This window comes from Hordeum vulgare, chromosome 1H (assembly GCF_904849725.1).
Source record: "Hordeum vulgare subsp. vulgare chromosome 1H, MorexV3_pseudomolecules_assembly, whole genome shotgun sequence".
Taxonomy (NCBI): Eukaryota; Viridiplantae; Streptophyta; class Magnoliopsida; order Poales; family Poaceae; genus Hordeum; species Hordeum vulgare.
This window is the reverse complement of record NC_058518.1, coordinates 24,893,690-24,911,694: the sequence shown is the minus strand read 5'-3', so window position 1 is coordinate 24,911,694 and position 18,005 is coordinate 24,893,690. Positions and strand designations below refer to the sequence as shown.

The 18,005-nt window shown below is 46.1% G+C and overlaps 1 pseudogene; it reads left to right on the top strand.

The window, feature by feature from the left end:
* Positions 1 to 14,497: 14,497 nt before the first annotated feature.
* Positions 14,498 to 17,345, top strand: LOC123395960 (annotated as a pseudogene).
* Positions 17,346 to 18,005: the final 660 nt, after the last annotated feature.

Below are 18,005 nucleotides of genomic sequence, written 5' to 3'. Positions count from 1 at the left end.
TCCTGTGTGGGATCAATTCATCCTTATCATTAGGGACAACGGTAATGCCTCCCTTCTTAGGGATGCAATGCACCGGACTCACCCAATCACTATGAGCAACAGGATGGATGATACCTTCTTCCAGGAGCTTTAGTATTTCTTTTCTTACTACTTCTTTCATCTTAGGATTCAATCTCCTTTGATGATCAGCAACTAGTTTGAAGTCAGGATCAGTTTTAATCTTGTGCTGGCATAGAGTAGGACTAATGCCCTTAAGATCATCAAGAGTATACCCAATAGCAGCACGGTGCTTCCTCGGAGTTTTTAGTAACTTATTTTCTTCATGCTCTAAGAGGCTAGCACTAATAATAACAGGATAGATCTCTTTTTCATCAAGATAAGCATACTTAAGAGTATCAGGCAGCTGTTTAAGCTCGAACACAGGATCACCCTTTGGTGGGGGTGGATCCCCAAGCAGTAAACAGGCAAGTTATTCTTAAGGATGGGATATTGTTCTAAGACAACTCTATCTATCTCATCCCTTTCATCCATATGCATATCATTTTCATGCTCAAGCAAGTATTGCTCTAAGGGATCAGTAGGAGGCATGGCAATAGAGGCTAAGGCAATAGTTTCATCCCTACTAGGCAACTCCTTTTCATGAGGTTGTCTACCAAACTTAGAGAAATTGAACTCATGTGACACACCTTCAGAGCCAATAGTGACAGTTTGCTTCTCACAATCAATATGAGCATTGACAGTATTGAGAAAGGATCTACCAAATATTATGGGACAAAATCTATCTTGTGCGGTTGCAACAACGAGGAAATCAGCAGGATACTTTGTTTTACCACACAAGACTTCAACATCCCTTACAATTCCCACAGGGCAGATAGTATCTCTATTGGCAAGCTGAATAGTGACTTTCATAGGCTCTATCTCAACAGGTGCAATCTCTTCTTTGATTTCATCATATAAGGATTCAGGTATTGCACTAACACTAGCTCCCACGTCGCATAAGCCATGATAACAATGATCTCCTATCTTAACACAAGCAACAGGCATGCCAACAACAGGCCTATGTTTGTCTCTAGCGTGAGGTTTAGCAATTCTAGCAGCATCTTCACAAAAGTGAATATTATGTCCCTCAACATCGTCGGACAGAAGATCTTTGATGATAGCAATGCTAGGTTCAACTCTAATTTGCTCAGGGGGTGTAGGTGTTCTAATATAGCCTCTACATATCACACTTGAAGCTTTAGAATGATCCTTTATCCTAACAAGGAAAGGTGGTTTCTCAGTGTAAGCAGTGGGAACAACATGATCATTATAGGCAATGACTTTCTCTTCAACTGGATTGGGTTTAACTACATTGACTTCTAAAGGAGGATGATATTTAAACCACTTCTCTTTGGGGAGATCAATATGAGTAGCAAAAGATTCACACAATGAAGCTACTATCTCAGAGTCAAGTCCATACTTAGCACTAAAATCACTAAAGGTATTTGTCTCAACAAAGGATTTAACGCAATCAAACGTGAAATTCATACCTGACTCCTTACCTTCTTCCAGCTCCCAATCTTCAGAGCTGCGTTTAATTCTCTCCAATAAATTCCATTTGAAGTCAATATCTCTCTTCACAAAAGAACCGATACAAGAAGTGTCAAGCATGGTGCGATCATCATGAGAAAGCCGAGCATACAAGTTCTGAATGATAATTTCTCTCGAGAGCTCATGATTGGGGCATGAATATAGCATTGATTTAAGCCTCCCCAAGCATGAGCGATGCTTTCTCTGTCACGAGGCCAAAAGTTATAAATATAATTCCGATCATGATGTACTAAATGCATAGGATAAAACTTTTGATGAAATTCCAATTTCAATCGATTGTAGTCCCATGATCTAGTATCATCACATAGCATATACCATGTCAACGCCTTATCCTTCAAAGATAAAGGAAAGACCTTCTTCTTGACCTCATCCTCGGGAAAATGTGCAAGCTTAAATAAACCACAAACTTCATCTACATAGATTAGATGCAAGTCTGGATGTGATGTTCCATCTCCTGTAAAAGGATTAGCCAGCAGTTTCTCAAGCATACCCGAAGGAAATTGAAAGCAGATATTTTCAGTAGGTGCAGCAGGTTGAGGAGAAACTATTGGTGCTTCTGTTCGAGGTGAAGATACCCCGAACAAGCCCCTCAAAGGATTAGTATCCATAGTGACAAGTGACAATAAATTTCAGCACACTATATGAATGTTTCCTTACCAAGTTCCACTTACCAAAGGCGCTTCACTCCCCGGCAACGGCGCCAGAAAAGAGTCTTGATGACCCAAAAGTACAGGGGATCTATCGTAGTCCTTTCAATAAGTAAGAGGGTCGAACCCAACAAGGAGCAGAAGGATCTGACAAGTGGTTTTCAGCAAGGAAATATCTGCAAGCACTGAAATTATCGGTAATAAGTGATTGTGTGGTGAGATGATTCGTAGCAAGCAACAAGTAACAAAAGTAGCAACGGTGCAGCAAAGTGGCCCAATCCCTTTTGTAGCAACGGGAAAGCCTGGACAAAGTCTTATAGGAGGAAAAACGCTCCCGAGGACACACGGGAATTTCTGTCATGCTAGTTTTCATCATGTTCATATGATTCGCGTTCGTTACTTTGATAGTTTGATATGTGGGTGGACCGGCGCTTGGGTACTGCCCTAACTTGGACAAGCATCCCACTTGTGATTAACCCCTCCCAGAAGCATCCGCAACTACGAAAGAAGAATTAAGACAAATTCTAACCATAGCATTAAACTAGTGGATCCAAATCAGCCCCTTACGAAGCAACACATAAACTAGGGTTTAAGCTTCTGTGACTCTAGCAACCCATCATCTACTTACTACTTCCCAATGCCTTCCTCTAGGCCCAAATAATGGTCAAGTGTTATGTAGTCGACGTTCACATAACACCACTAGAGGAAAAACAACATACAACACATCAAATTACCGAACGAATACCAAATTCACATGACTACTATTAGCATGACTTATCCCATGTCCTCAGGAACAAAAGTAACTACTCACAAAGCATAATCGTATTCATGACCAGAGAGGTAATGAGTAGCATCAAGGATCTCAACATGGACTCTTCCACCAAATAATCCAACTAGCATCAACCACAAAGAGTAATCAACACTACTAGCAACCTTACATGTAGCAATCGGAGTCGCGAGACGGAGATTGGTTACAAGTGATGAACTAGGGTTTGGAGATGAGATGGTAATGATGAAGATGTTGATGGTGACGAGTCCCCTCCAATGAGAGGAGTGTTGGTGATGACGATGACGACGATTTCCCCCTCTGGGAGGGAAGTTTCCCCGGTAGGATCGTCCTGCCGGAGCTCTAGATTGGTTTTGCTCAAGTTCCGCCTCGTGGCGGCGGCGAATCCACGAAAAAGCTCCTCCCTGGTTTTTTTCTGGACGAAACCCTTCATATAGCAGAAGAGGGGGCCAGTGGGCCAGCAGGCTGCCCACAAGCCCCCTTGGCGCGGCCAGGGGGGTGGCCGCGCCAAGCAGGCTTGTGGCCACCTGCTGGCGCCCCTCTGGCGCATCTTCGGCCTAGTATTTTTAATAAATTAGGAAAAAAAATCCTCGTGATTTTTACAGCGTTTCGAGTTGCGCAGAATAGGTATCTCAACTTTGCTCCTTTTTCAGGCCAGAATTCCAGTTGCCAGCATTCTCCCTCTTCTTGTAAACCTTGCAAAGTAAGAGAAAAAAGGCAAAAGTATTGTACCGTGAAGTGAAATAACCGCCCAAGAAGCGATAAATATCAACATGAAAACATGATGCAAAATGGACGTATCACCCACTGCCCTCCTATTAGAGGTGAGTTTGTTTTTTGTTTTTTGTTTTTTGTTATTTGATTAGATTTAGTTAATTGAGTTAGTTGATTGATTTAGTTGATTTAGCTAGGTTATTTGTTATTTGTTAATTTAGAGGTAGATTCTATTTTGTTAATTAGTGCTAGGTAGAATAAAAGAAGAATAAGTAGATAAGGGAAGAAGAATAAGAAGAAGAGGAGGGGGAGGAGGATAAAAAGAAGAAGAAGAAGAAGAAGAAGAAGAAAAAGAGGAGAGAGGAGAAGAATGAAGAAGACGAAAAAGGAAAAGAAGGAAGAAGAAGAAGAAGAGGGAGGTGGAAAAGAAGGAAGAAGAAGAAGAAGAAGAAGAAGAAGAAGAAGAAAAGGAAGGAAGGAAGGAAGAAGAAGAAGAAAAGGAAGAGGAGGAAAAAAAAGATGAAGAAGAAGAAAATGACACCCTCATACCCCCACACCCCGACACGATGCCCGAAACCCCGACACGACATCCTGACGACACCCTGGCAGAAAACTCGATGCAGCTGTTAATACGCCGCCCCCGATGCCACTGACCCCAACCCCCGACCTGTGACACCTCTTCGGCCTCTTGTTGACCGAAAAGTCCACCGACCATCGACCCCCGACGCCACTGACCCTGGACCCCCGACGACACTGACCCCCGACCATCGAGGCCACTAACCCCCGAACTCCGATGCCACCGACACCCGACACCACCGACCCTGACGGCACTGACTCCCGGCGCCACTAACCCCCGACCCCAGACAACTCTTCTGCCTCCGGTTGAACGAGATGGTGCTTTTCGGCCTTCCACAAGCCGACGGGGGTCATAGTTTTGTAAATTATGAGTTAGGCCACATATTTTCTGATTATGTTAATTATAAAAACATCATATTAGTGTTGATCGTGTGAATTTCAATGTGTAGTTGTTTGACGACCTCCACGTGCGTTGGACGAGCTACGCCCCTGCGTTTGTTGGTAAGCACAAATGACTTCTCCTACCCCCTTAATTTGCTGTGTTCCGGTCTTCGTGCCGATGATACGTATGTCCAAGAAACGTTTCAAGAATCGCTCTACTTCACCCCAGAACATTGAAGTAGACAGCGACAGTGAATCCGTCTTAACCCCTGAACCCAAACAGGAAGAGCTGGAAGAAGAAGAGGTTACTGCTGCGGATGACCTGTCACTTGTTGACCGATTACATAATGGTGGCCTTCCACATGTTCTTCCTGATAGTGATGATGATGATGCATTTATTTATGATAGTGATGATCATGCTACATTTATTGACCCCGAAGCATATATAGACGAGCACGATTGTTATTAGTTCATGTCAGGTATTCAACTATTACTATATATAAATTTTGAGTTCATGTTAGGTATTCAATTTTTATTAGTCATGTTGGTATTTATGACGATGATACACTTAAATTATATACATTTTATTACTCATGTTGGTATTTATGTTGTACTAATTTCATTTACTCTTTGTCACGACACGTGTTGAAAGATGGTGGGAAAGGGTCGAAAGCACTCCGCAGCTCCTTCTTCGTCATCGGGTGGTGGGATGGGTACTTCCATTCCTGCCTCACCTCTTCGGAGAGTGTTGCTCTCTACTCTGCATGGAGCGCCCCCCGTGAGAGGAGGTCGACCCCCCGCGAAGCCGAGAGGTACTAAAGGTACACGTTGTATTCATGTTAGTATTTGTGTTGTACTCATGTTGTATGCATGTTGGTATTTATATACATTTTATTACTCATGTTGGTATTTATGTTGTACTAAAGGTACACGTGGCGCGGGAGAGGTAGGGCGGTGGCTTCCACGCCTTCTGAGGTGGAGGCTACACGGTCTCCGCCACCACCCCAAGCTGATTCATCTGAGCACAGGACTTCTAGGGTGGATTCGTCTGAGGTGGAGGCTACACGGTCTCCGGTTCACAAGCCTCGGATCGACGAGCCTTCGACCCACGAGACTCGTGTCCCAGAGGCTTCGTTCCAGGCGACTCCGGAGCAAAGCAGGGATGAGGGTACGTCCCCAGAGACCCAGTGGGATACCTGGGCTGAGCCAATTGGCCATACTAATAGCGACGAGGAGCTGGGTGAGGGGCTACCGTCTACCAGCATGGTAGTTCGGGGCTCCCGCTCGTGCCGTCGACCCGCGAGCAGAGGTGGTCGATTAAGCCAAATGGGGACAAGTAAGTTAATTTACTCTTATTTAACCTTTTGCCTTCACGTTTTCTCAAATATCTAATGTTTTGGCTTTAATTTGTCATACTTCAGGGGTTGGATTGTTGCCAAGGGTGTCCGCAAGCCCAAAAACGTCCTTGGTGTGCTTTGCCGTCAAAACTTCCCAGGGTTTGTTACATTGCCCGGCCGGGAGCGAGAGGTAGGAATGACCTGGGGGCACTACTTGGCTGCCCCAGCCCCGCCGGAGGTGGAGATCGACGGTGTTTTGTGCCACACGAGGGCCGACATGGTGATCCGATAGTTCTGGGTAATTTCTCGTTCACACAATTATAAATCAACCATAGCTAGTTATTGTACTAATTGGTGTTGTCTCGTTTGCAGACCTACTACATGTGTGAGGAGGGATACAAGGAGGACGCGGCAAAGGTTATCGAAACCGAATGTCGCCGCCTACTTCAAAACTTTCGGCACGAGGCTCGGGTGCATGCTGTTCGAGACTACTATGCCTCGCGGCGTATTAGGAAGGACAAGGCGAAGTGCCGTGATTCTAAGATGGAGAAGGAGCATTACATGAAGGTAATTACATATTATTAAGGCTTTGTAGTTAGTTTCCTTGATTTGGTTCTTACGCGCTCAAATTTCTCTTTATTAACTTAGGTGCCGCCAAGATGGAGTGTGGATAAGATGGATTTTTGGGAGGCCTTGGTGGATCAGTGGTGCTCCGAAACGTGGGAGGCCAGCCACAACAACGCCAAGGAGAGGCGTGGCAAAATGGTTGGTGTGCCACACCATCGAGGGAGCGTCAACTTAATCCAATTTGGCGAGAACTGGGTATGTGGTTTGCTTCATGCCTCATGCCTCATGCAATTCATTCTTAATGCTATCTTGAGCCCTTTACTAATACAATTTTCCTCTCTCTCTCTTTTAGGCGCATCACAATAAGACGGAGGTGCCACAGATGTACAACCTGTATGCGATGGCCCATACTGCCTCGTAAAAGAAGGTCAAGGCATTCTCTGAGTCTGACCTCGAGCATCCAGAAAACTTCACCAACATATCCTTCCACCCCAAGCTTGTGAAGTACAGAGATCACGGGAAGGCGAGGAAAGGGGAGGACTTTAACCCAAGCGAGAGGCATATTGATCCAGAGCTGGTGATGATAGCTGGCAACGCGAGGCCCCATGGCTCGATCGCCATTGGAGACGGCCTTATACGTTGTCCTAGCACTCTCCGGCAGATAAAGGCACGCCAAACGAGCTCCTGTCCTGAGATAACATCTCGTCCACGGCCAGTCGAGCTCACCATTGAGGTTAGTTTAATGGACTCAACTATCTTTCCGTATTATGTTGTGCGTTGGAACCAATATGATTACAATGCTAAAAATGAGTTGTGTTGCAGGCTGCTATTCTGAAAGAGAGAGAAGCAATGCAGGCAGCTTTGGCGGAGAAGGATAAGGAGATGAGGGAGCTGGAGGAGAGGACCACTGCATTGGTGGAGGCGGAGAGGGCACAGAATGATGCGTCTAACAGGGCCATATACGAGCTCTTCGTGGTAAGTTTCTTCTTCATATTATTTCAAATCTTGCATTTAATGTTCGTTTCATTAATAACTAAAAAGTTTGACTTGTCGAAACCAAATGTACAGTCTATGTGCGAGAAGACCGGCCAAGTTCCTCCGGCGATGCCAGTCATTAACATGGCGGGGACGGTGAGTTTCATTTTAGTGCAGTGTTCTTAAAGAGTGTCCTCATGCTAACGACACATTGCAAACGATGTTTGGTGCAGAATATCTCCCGAAACGCATCGCACGATCCATCTACAGTGGAGCCTTCTCCAGGACAGCCTTCTCCAGGTGAAACAAGCCAGAGCCACCGTGCTTCACCGTCGTGATGACGATAATGGTATGTTATTTCTAGTGTTTTGCTGAACAACCGCATAATAGTCCAATATGGCTTAATAAGCATAGTTAGCTCCAAAATGACATATTTAACCCAAGTTAGCTCCAAAACGACATATAGTTAGCTTGGCTTCCACCTAAATGACATAATTAGCTTAGTTAGCTCCAAAATGACCTATTTACTAAAAAATGACCTATAGTTAGCTAAGTTCTCTCCTAAATGACATAATAAGGCTTACGTAGCTCCAAGATGACCTATTCCACCAAACTTAGGTATTAAATGGCCTATAATTAGCTTAGCTAGATCAAAAATGGCTTAATAAGCATAGTTTGCTCAGAAATGACCTATTTTACCCAAGTTAGCTCCGAAATGACCTATAGTTAGCTAGGCTTCCACCTAAATGACATAATTAGCTTAGTTAGGTCCAAAATGGTCTATTTAATAAAACATGACCTATACTTAGATAATTATCCTCAAAATGACATAATTAGCTCCAAAAAGGCATAATTAGCTAATTTAGCCCGAAGAAGGGGAAAAGAGGAGAAGAAAGAGGAAAATTGAAAAGAAGGAAGAAGAAGAAGAAGAAGAGAAGGAGAAGAGAACAAGAAAGGAGAAGGAGAAGGAGGAAGAAGAAGGAGAAGAAGGAGAAGGAGGAGAGAAGCTCCTTCTCCTTCTTATCCTCCTTCTTCTCCTTCTTCTTCTCCTTCTTCTTTTCTTCTTCTTCTCCTCTTCCTTCTCCTTCTCGTCCTCCTTCTCCTCCTCCTCCTTCTTCTTTTACTTCTCCTTCTTCTTCTCTTCTTGCTTCTTCTCTTTCTCTACTTCTACGTAGCTTAGACTCATCCAACAAAGACTAAATTGGCTAAATGACATAATTAGCTTAGTTAGGTGAAAACATCATAAGAACCTTGGTTAGCTCATTAAAATGACCAATTTAGCTCAAAAATGAAATAATAAGCTCAAAATGGCATAAGAACCTTGGTTAGCTCATGAATATTATATACTTAGCTTGGCTTCCACCTAAATGATATAATTAGCCAATTTAGCTCCAATATGACTTAATAAGCATAGTTACCTCCAAAATGACATATTTAACCCAAGTTAGCTCCAAAACAACATATAGTTAGCTTGGCTTTCACCTAAATGACATAATTAGCTTAGTTAGCTCCAAAATGACCTATTTAATAAAAAATGACCTATACTTAGCTAAGTTCTCTCCTAAATGACATAATAAGGCTAACTTAGCTCCAAGATGACCTATTCCCCCTAACTTATGTATTAAATGGCCTATAATTAGCTTAGCTAGATCCAAAATGGCTTAATAAGCATAGTTTGGTCTAGAATGACATGTTTTACCCAAGTTAGCTCCGAAATGACCTATAGTTAGCCAGGCTTCCACCTAAATGACATAATTAGATTAGTTAGGTCCAAAATGGTCTATTTAATAAAACATGACCTATACTTAGCTAATTATCCTCAAAATGACATAATTAGCTCCAAAAATGCATAATTAGCTAATTTAGCCCGAAGAAGGGGACATGAGGAGAAGAAAGAGGGAAATTGAAAAGAAGGAAGAAGAAGAAGAAGAAGGAAGAAGAAGAAGAAGAAGAAGAGGAGAACACTAGTAGAAAAAGGCCCTGTCCCCACTAGTGGAAGAAGAAGAGAAGAAGAAGGAGAAGGAGAAGGAGAAGGAGGAAGAAGAAGGAGAAGGAGGCGAGAAGCTCCTTCTCCTTCTTCTCCTTCTTCTTGTCCTTCTTCTTTTCTTCTTCTTCTCCTCTTCCTTCTCCTCCTCCTCCTCCTTCTTCTTTTTCTTCTTCTTCTTCTTCTTTTTCTTCTCCTTCTTCTTCTCTTCTTGCTTCTTCTCTTCTTGCTTCTTCTCTTTCTTCTACTACGTAGGTTATTTTCCCCAACAAAGACATACTTAGCTTATTATCCTCCAAAATGGCATAATTAGCATAGTTAGGTAAAAATTTAATAAGAACCTTGGTTAGCTCATTAAAATGACTAATTTAGCTCCAAAATGACATAATAAGGTCAAAATGGATTAATAATCATAGTTAGCTACAAAATGACATATTTTATCCAAGTTAGCTCTAGAATGACCTGTACTTAGTTAAGTTCTCTCCTAAATGACGTAATAAGGCTATGTAGCTCCAAGATGACCTATTCCACCTAACTTAGCTATTAAATAGCCTATACTTAGCTAAGTTCTATCCGAAATAACCTATATACACTTCTTCATCTAGTATTCTTCTTCTAACTTTCTTATTTGTCATTTTGCAGATTACATTCACTTCACGACAAGCTTGGATTATATTGATGGAATGCTTGAATATGATTTCTTGTACCATGGCTTCACGGAAGCTTGTATTGAAATTATTGTAGTATATGGATATATATGAAACTTTGTATGCATGGATGAAACTGGTGTAATATATGGTTTGGTACGGATGCAACTTGCATAATATGTATGTACTATGGATGAAAGTTATTTTAATATGGTTATGAGTACGGAACAAATTTATTTTTGTCAAATATATACAAGTATATATCCCGATTATTGTGAAAATTGATGGATATAATAGGAAATAAAATAAAAAGGGGCTGTTTTCAGCCTTTGCCGTGTGCCCCCTCATGGCAAAGGGGTGAGGGCAGACGACAAAGAGGGGAGAGAGAGGGGTTGGGTCCCCCCTTTGCCGTCAACCCCCTCATGGCAAAGGGGTGAGGGAAGACGGCAAAGAGGGGAGAGAGGGGCTGGGTCCCCCCTCTGCCATCAGTCCCCTCATGGCAAAGGGGCGGGGGCAGACGACAAAGAGGGGAGAGAGAGGGGCTGGGTCCCCCCTTTGCCGTCAGCCCCCCTCATGGAAAAGGGGGGCAGACGGCAAAGAGGGGAGAGAGAGGGACTGGGTCCCCCCTTTGCCGTCAGGCCCCTCATGGCAAAGGGGGGGGGGGCAGACGGCAAAGAGGGGAGGCATGCCGTTAACACTTAACGGGACCATCTATGGATTTGCCGTCCCATTTAATTTGCCGTCTGCCCCCTCATGGCAAAGATTCTTTGACGTCCGCCTTACAAAAGCAAACGGCAAAGAACCTCTTCACCAGATATTTTTTTGCCGTCTGCTGACGGACGGCAAAGCCTTTGCCGTCCGTGGTTCCCCCCTTTGCCGTCTGCCATGGCAGACGACAAATTCTCAGATTCCTATAGTTGGCTGGCTGAGTGCGCCAAGAGAATCGCTTGGTGGCGAAGATCGTCGTGATCGGGCACAAAGATGCGCCTACCGTGGATGTGTAACTCGTCATCGATTCGCCACATCACCAGCAAGTCGCCCTCCGCAAGCCGCTTCCTAAGAAGCTGAGCATCAGTGGCCGTGGTAGTGGCACGGCGAATGTCGTCGATGAAGACGAACGAGGTGATTGCGAATCAGGAAGTGTCGCCCCCAGAGATATGTCGTCAGTGTCGCACCGCCTATACCAAACTGATAAGCTCCTGCTTGTAGGCCGCGAGCTTACGGTGACGTGCGGCAAATGGCCGGATGAAGAAAGCGAGCGGTCCCGTGCCCTGGTGAAGAACAACACCAAAACCCACTCCGGACGCATCACAGTCAACCATGAACGGCTGCTCGAAATCTGGCATCTCGAGGACCGGATCGGTAGTAAGAGCATCCTTTAGTGACTGGAAGGCGCTAGCTGCCTCCTTGTCCCATGAGAAGGCGTCACGGCGCAGCAGCCGTGTGAGCGGCGCGGCCAGAAGGCCAAACTCTCGGATAAACTTCCGGTAGTAGCCGGCCAGAGCCAAGAATCCGTGGAGGGCCTGCGGTTAGTGCGGTGTTGGCCAAAGGCGAGAGCCGCGATCTTGTCGTCATCCATGGCGACTCCCTCCGCTGAAATGACGTGGCCAAGATATGCGACGGATGTCGTGCCAAACGAGCACTTCGGGTGTTTAAGGTGGAGTTGGTGCACCTGAAGCTTATTGAAGATGATGGTGACGTGCTACAAGTGCTCTGCCCAAGAGGAGCTATACATGAGAATATCATCAAATAAAACATGCAAAAACCGTCGCAAGTAGGGTCGGAGTACGTCGTTCATCAAGGCATAGAATGTCGCCGGTGCATTAGAGAGGCCGAAACACATCACCAAAAACTAGAAGTGGCCATGATGAGTGCGAAACGCCGTCTTCGCGATGTCGTCCAGGTGCATCGAACCTGATGATAACCCAAATGCAAGTCGATCTTAGTGAAGAAGCGGGCCCTGTGAAGCTCGTCCAGGAGCTCCTCCACTACCGGTATGGGAAATTGGTCCTTTGAGCTTGCGGCGTTGAGAGCACGGTAGTTGATGCAGACGCGCCATGAGCAATCGGGCTTGTGAAGGAGGAGCACCGAGGCCGAGAACGACGAAGTAGAGATCCGGATGATGCCCAAGGCGAGCATGAGTGCGCACTGTCGTTCCAGCTCGTCCTTCTAAAGTTGTGGGTAGTGATATGGCTGGATGGCGACATGCGTTGTACCTGGAAGAAGGTGAATGCGATGGTCGCAGACTCAGGCGAGCGGAATGCCCTGGGGCTCGTCGAAGAGATCGTTGTGCTGCTGCAGGAGATGGGCCAACAGGGGCAGCTCTGAATCGGCGGTTGCTATCGACAACTATGGTGGGGAAACTGCCGACGACGCGCCACCCTCACCCTTCCACTGCACCTTGTGGCCTTGGCACCAGTAAGTCTTGGTTAGGGCGTCAAAGTCCCAAAGGATGGGACCAAGGGTTCGCAAGAAATCCACGCCGACGATGAAGGCGAAGCATCGCAAGTCAATGCCCACGCAAGTAAGGGCGAAGCGCTCGTTACCATTGATGATGGGAACCTGCCGTGCAATCCCGTGGCAGCGAAGACGGTCATCGTTAGCCACAGTAACCTAGACCTGCTCTACGCCGGTTGGTTGAAGGGCCAGCCGACTCATGGTAGCCTCAGGCAGAAGTTGTGTGTAGAGCACATGTCTATGAGAGCTAGGAGCGCTCCTCATTATCCGTCACTGGCAGTATCATAGTCTTTTCTACACGGATGCCTCCGAAGGCATGGAGGGAGACAACGAGGGCGGTGGCAGCAGCCGGTTGCGTCTCCTCAGCCAGCTCAGGAGAGGTTGTATCCTCTGCGATGTAGTCCGCTGCCTCTCGGTAGAAAAGGCGTGGGCAAACGTGGCCCGGCATGTAGGGTTCGTTGCAATTGAAGGAGAGCCCCTGGCGGCGATGCTCGTGCTGCTCGGTTGTGGTGAGCCGACGGAACGGGCGAAGCGCAGTAATGGTGGAAGACCTTGTCACCGCCTGGGTCGGTCAGCTGGGCGCGGGCGTGGGCACCTGAGGGGGTAGGCAAGGAGCCCGAGCCGAAAACGACTGTTGCATGGCGACGGTGCGTTGTTTGAACGCGCCGGCATAGTACATAGCCGTCTCGAGGTCCTGCGGTCCGCGCATCTCGACGGCCACGCGGATGTGGTCGGGAAGGCCGCTGATACGTCTCAAACGTATCTATAATTTTTGATGGTTTCACGATGTTATCTTGTCTACTTTGGTTGTTTTATGTACCTTTTATATCTTTTTTGGGACTAACTTATTGATTCAGTGCCAAGTGCCAGTTCCTGTTTTTTTGACTCTTTTCAGATTTGATTTTGGAACGGAGTCCAAACGGAATAAAAACCCCAAAATGATTTTTTCCCGAACGGAAGAAGACCAGGGGGGCTTTGGGCCAAGCCAGGTGGGCTCCAGGGAGCCCACAAGCTGCCAACACGCCACCAGGGCGGAGGCAGCGGTGGGCAAGCTTGTGGCCACCCTGGCCGCCCCCTGACCTAGGTCTTTGGCCTATAAATTCCCAAATATTCCGCAAAAAATCAGGGGAGCCTCGAAAATACTTTTCCGCCGCCGCAAGCTTCCGTTTCCGCGAGATCTCATCTGGAGACCCTTCCCGGCACCCTGCCGGAGGGGAATTTGGAGTTGGAGGGCTTCTTCATCATCATCATCGCCCCTCCAATGACTCGTGAGTAGTTCACTTCAGACCTACGGGTCCGTAGTTAGTAGCTAGATGGCTTCTTCTCTCTCTTGGATCTTCAATACAAAGTTCTCCATGATCTTCATGGAGATCTATCCGATGTTATCTTCTTTGGCGGTGTGTTAGTTGAGATCCGATGAATTGTGGATTTGTGATCAGATTATCTATGATATATATTTGAGTCTTTGCTGATTTCTTATATGCATGATTTGATATCCTTGTAAGTCTCTCCGAGTCTTGGGTTTTGTTTGTCCAACTAGATCTATGATTCTTGCAATGGGAGAAGTGCTTGGTTTTGGGTTCTACCATGTGGTGACCTTTCCCAGTGACAGTAGGGGCAGCAAGGCACACATCAAGTAGTTGCCATCAAGGGTAAAAAGATGGGGTTTTTATCATTGGTTTGAGATTATCCCTCTACATCATGTCATCTTGCTTAAGGCGTTACTTTGTTCTTATGGAATTAATACACTAGATGCATGCTGGATAGCGGTCGACGTGTGGAGTAATCTCTACTATTAAAGCAGGATCGAACGTCGTGATGGTTCGACAAGAGCGATGGTTCAACCTCTTGTTCGCTCGTTCCTCCACCCACGTTTTTCTATGACTGATTTTTTTTCAACCCTCCAAAAACCAAACAGTTCAGTAAAGAAAACCAGATCCATAGGCCTCGTCTACGCTAGAACCGCCCTCCCTAGGCTGGAACCCTTCCCGACGCCTCCCGGTGCCTCCCCCACCCCCACACGCTCGCCGCCGTTCCCGCCCCCGCCCCTGCGCGCTAGCCGCCATTCCCGACGCCGCCCGGTCGCGCCCTCACCCCGCCCCCGCGCGCTAGTCAGCGCCCCTCGGTCGCCCGCCTCGCCCCCGGCCCCGCGCGGTAGCCGCCGCTCCCGGCGCCGCACCGGCCCGCCCTCGCCCCCGCCCCGCGAGCTCGCGGCCGCCCCCGCTCCGCTCGGTGCCGCCCCCTCCCCCGCGCGTTCGGGCGCAGCCTGCGTCAGGAGAGCTCGGTGTGGTCGCGCGGCAGAGACGACCTGTTCTCGTGGTCGCGGTCGTCGTGGGACGAGGACGACGAGCAGGCACTGCGATGGGCGGCGCTGGAGAAGCTGCCCACCTACGATCGCGCACGGACGACGGTGCTGGCCATGCCTGAGGGGGAGCCCAAGGAGGTGAACGCGGACAAGCTGGACGCGCAGCAGCGCATTGCCTCGGTCAGTCGGTCGGCGACGACCACGAGTTCTTCCTCTCCAAGTTCAAGGACCGCATCGACCGGTACGCCGGCGTCAGCAGAGGCGACGCTCTCCCTGCCGAAACCATCATCGAGAGGCCGATCCGCCTCGCGTCCCTGGTGGTCGGAGACGACGGCGGCGGCAACACGTCGGTGAGCAACCTCGGGAACCACGCCAGGTACTACCACCTCCCCACCACCCACGACGCCAGGTGAGCGAGCTCACTCGTCCAGTCTCCGGTCGGCCTCTTCCTTCGTACTACCTTGCTCGTGAGGATCTTGTTCCTGTATCTTTGACATCTGCCACTGTTGCGTGTAGGCTCTTCTACTTCTTCTTCGAATCCAGGCGACACAAGAAGGAGGACCCCGTGGTGATCTCGCTGACGGGAGGGCCCGGATGCAGCAGCGAGCTAGCCCTCTTCTACGATAATGGCCCCTTCTACATCGCGGACAACATGTCGCTGCTCTGGAATGAGTTTGGCTGGGATCAGGTAGATATATACAGGCAGTGTGTGTGCTAATCAACCAATCCGTGTGGTATTTTTCTTACAAATCAATTGTTTGGATACTGTATTCTGCTCCTCGATCGTTGGTTTAGAACCCTGTATGATTAATCTTCTCTCTATTTGGAACTGGATATTGGCTGCTGCAGGAGTCGAATCTTATCTATGTTGATCGGCCAACTGGGACTGGGTTCAGCTACAGCTCCGATTCGCACGATACCCGCCATAATGAAGCGGGCGTCATCAACGACCTATATGACTTCCTGCAGGTAATTATAGTTGCTCCTGTTGTCATTAATGAAGATAAGCCCTTGCTTGTTCACTACTCCCTCTGTTCTTAAATATAATTCTTTTTAGAGATTCTACTACGAACTACATATGAAACAAAATGAATGAATCTACACTCTAAAGTATATCTATATATATCCATATGTAGCCCGTAATGAAATCTCTAAAAAAACTTGTATTTAGGAACGGAGGAAGTATTATGGACTTGAAATATTATGGTATGCATTCCCGGTCGGTAAGCATATGTAGTAGGAAGTACACATGCATCATATGTATTGTTAATGTGCTTCCTATTGTGGCGACAAGGTTAGTTATGCAAAAGTTGAGGTGAAACAGAGTGATTACCCTTATTTTTGAGTTGCAATAAAGATGCAAAAATGGCCTTCCGTGTTTTTTCTCGTAAGTTCATTGTGTCTTTCTGCATGCTATTTTGATAGGCCTTGTTCAAGGAGCACCCGGAGTATGTTGAAAACGATTTCTATATAACTGGGGAGTAATATGCTGGGCACTACATTCCTGCCTTTGCAAATAGGGTGTACAAGGGGAACAAGGACAATGAGGGCATTCACATCAATTTGAAGGTTTAGTCATCTCTTTCTTGGCTTATCCATACTGTTCTGTGTTATAAAGGGTTTTGTCGCTGGAATCCACCCTTGTTGTTCAATTTTCACGGTTTTGCGATTGGTAACGGACTTACAGATCCAGCGATGCAGTATAAGGCATACACCGATTATGCATTGGATATGGGTTTAATCACACAGTCAGAATTTAACAAGATCAATAAAGTTGTTCCTGCTTGTGAATTTGTTGTCAAGCTTTGTGGTAATTATTCCTAGACTCCTGGTTTGCTTGTGTGTAAATCTCTAGCATTAGTCAATTTGGCCTCTTGGAGGCACTGTTCATTAACATCATTCCTTGATTTGTTGTGCCAATTTCTTTTGAAAACAAGAAAAGGCATAATCCCAACTCTGATATACCTCATAACATGTATGTATCGAACTTAATTTTATCTTTTGTTTCAGGTACCTCTGGCACTGTATCTTGCCTTGCTGCCTATTTTGTTTGCAATACAATATTCAGTTCCATCAGGTTGATAATCGGGAACAAAAATGTAGGGTAAAATACAAAATTTTATTTGGTTCTTCCTTTTTTTTTTGAAGTTTTCTGATTGATCACCTCATCTTTGCAGTATTATGACATGAGGAAGCCATGTGTGGGGAGCCTATGCTATGATTTTTCTAATTTGGAGAAGTTTTTCAATTTGAAATCTGTCAGACAGAGCCTAGGCGTTGGAGACATAGAGTTCGTCTCTTGCAGCCCGACTGTCTATCAGGCTATCAGGTTATGAATTTCTGCTATTTTAGGTGCAACGATCAGTTGTACTGCAATCCAGGAATGCAGCAGGAGAGGACAATGGACGACGATGGTGTTATGAGTGATGGTCGGGTTTTGGGGCAAGGTGCCGGTGACTCTATGGGCTGTTTAAAATCAGGATCTTTAAACCCCCCAGGCTGCCGTGGGGGCCAAATGTTGCAAACAACGCGAGGTTAGTTATGCTTCTCTTTTGCCATTTCTGTACATCTAGGAACATCAATTTACTTTGTGTGAATTTCTCTTTTATGGAACTGTGTCCTTTGAAAGACACGATATCGTTTTAAAAAAGAAATGATAAGATAGGGAAGGTTGAGTTTGTGTTCTTTCTCCAGTAGCATAACAAGTGATATAAAAAAATATTAACAATTGTATAGGATAGAGCCATAGACGAGATGGTGTTCCAAGATAGTTTCTCTTATTTCTCTAAATTATACTGCCGACTTTACTATCAGTGAACATGGTCTTATTTACGGGAATCTTTTAGGTCAAAATGTGAATTTGATTACCAAATGTTGGTTTTCTACCTACCAGAACCAACATTGTTTAGGCATGCCCTTAATCATATATTTCGCACAAATCGGTTGCTGGATTGAGAGCTCGCAGCACTAAAGGATGAAATTTATGACATTACCAATCCATAAACTGTAATTAGTTTCCTTATCTCGATTATTGAAGG